The sequence below is a fragment of the Glandiceps talaboti genome, chromosome 5, assembly GCF_964340395.1.
Source record: "Glandiceps talaboti chromosome 5, keGlaTala1.1, whole genome shotgun sequence".
NCBI classification, from domain to species: domain Eukaryota; kingdom Metazoa; phylum Hemichordata; class Enteropneusta; family Spengelidae; genus Glandiceps; species Glandiceps talaboti.
The window spans coordinates 19,504,088-19,506,439 of record NC_135553.1 but is presented as its reverse complement, the minus strand read 5'-3'; positions in this window follow the sequence as shown (position 1 = coordinate 19,506,439).

Here is a 2,352-nt window from a genome sequence, read left to right as displayed (position 1 = left end):
TGGCAAAGATCTTCGATCTTCGGTCTTCGGTCTTCGATCTTCGATCTTCATTTTGTATACTACCCAATCCGCATGGATACCAGGTTAAAATAAACCAAGAATTACGTCACTGTCTCGGAGCATATGGCACGACGCCCTTATATAAGGATAGTGGATACATGAAGAAAAAAACACAATCTCGGGAATCAAGTTGACAGATCGTTATTTTACGTATATAGTGTTTCACATCCCCATCATAAGTAATCTTTGTTTATAATTGTACATTCCATAGAGCTGACAGAACGCTACTAAAATGATGTTTTATATGGAGTATGGTCCAAAAGTATAAATTGTGTTTCGAAAGGCAGTATGGTCCCAAACTAAAACGGTGTCTGTGCTATTACAGAAATCAGGGACAGAAATATGACAATATAAAAATGCATCATAGTCACATCATACACCAACACTTACTGTTACGCAATTTTGATGAACTTTTCTCGACAGATTTAATCGTTCGTCGGAGCAGACCGGTAACATGGCAACGCAGGGAAGGACATGCTTTCTTTTGATAACTGTGGCATTGTTAGTACTGCCAACTGTAGTGTTGTCGTTATCATACCCAGGTTAGTAAAACCAAGGATCGGAAGTTTAAGAGAATTAAAACCATGGCGTAGTTACAGTTCAGATAAAACCAATTTTCTTTTGCTTTATCTATGGTATGGTGGTTGTCCATAGAGAGTAGGTAATCGTGGAAACCATGATAGTCTAGAAGAGATCTTCAGATTTGAAGCCACGGATACCCTTTAGACTAAAATTATGTAAGCTTATTTAAAGAGCCAACTTCGAGTCTCTGGGCTAGGATTTAAGTCACAACTACAGAACAATCATTATTTCTATACGTGTGGTAATATCTTGGATGAAAGTAAATATTGACTACTGATCTGCAACTATAAATGGATCGTAAATGTCTGGGTGGTAATGCAGAGTTACTGTGTTACTTTTAAGTCGCGTCTTTTTAGCCCCCAATTGGCACCGCCCGAAAGGGGCTATTAATTTGGGTTCCGTCCGTCCGTCTGTCTGTCTGTCTGTCCGTGCGTGCGTGCGCGCGAGTGTGTGTGTGTGTGTGTGTGTGTGTATGTGTGTGTGTGTGTGTGTGTGTGTGTGTGAGTACATATATCTGGCATGCATCAACTGATTGCAATGAAAGCTAGAACAAAGGTAACATACTATATGTAAAGATTTAAAAGTGAAAAAAGTGAAATCAGCTAACAAGTAACTCGAGACCAAGTAAGTGAATCAGGCTTATCTTTCCCATATCAATACATCAATGGAGTTAACAGGGTGTACATTCACCGCTAATAAGTAAATCTGTCAATTTCAGATTGTGGAACAACAAATGGGGTCTATACACAGATAGTTGGTGGTGCCCCAGCAGATCATGGCGAATGGCCATGGCAGGCTGCAATGCTGTATTATGGATATCAGACATGCGGAGGAACACTTGTCCATCCGCAGTGGATAGTAACTGCCGCTCATTGCATGTAAGTTCATCATGGATTATATGCACATATAACGAAACACATTGAACATGAGTTGTGCGATTCTCGTCAACCCCCCCCCCCCAAAAAAAAAAATAAATAAATAAAAAAAAAAATAAATAAATAAATAAAAAATTATCTGGTATTAAATGATCTAAGACCGTATGTAATTTGGGATTGAAAATGGGGTAATAACCGAAAACTTATTAGAGAAGTGTTTTAAGTAATAAGTGAATTTGGTCAGTTGTACTGTAATGCCATTGTCACTATTTTCACATTACAGACGTACATGGCATGATGCCACACCCTTTTCATTTGCTTTGGGGACATCGAATCGGTATTTCAACGAATCGTCGGCCGTAGTTGTACAATCATCAGAAGTGTATGTACATCCTGCATATGACGAGGCAACTTACCTGGACGCTGATATCGCTTTGTTTAAACTGGAACATGAAGTAAATATCACTGACTATATCAGACCAGCCTGTATTTTCTCACCAAGTCTGAACGTCACCATAGAACCAGGAGAGCTGGTATGGGTGACAGGATGGGGTGCTATTCAAGAAGGAGGTAATTTTGTCTTTTCGTGATCAACAGTTATTTGTCTTTCGATGACTTTATTGCGACATGATTGTTAAATTAAATAACTGATTGCACTCCATGTACTATTACTCACTATATTCAGACTACAAATGTAAATTTCGCTCTGAGGCGACATAAAGCCTACTAAAACTAATAAGCTGGATTTGGGACTCCAATTCCCATTGCATTTTTGTACCTGACACAGATCACATACCAAAGTCATCCAATATTAGCATATAGCCTTTGTTTCAAC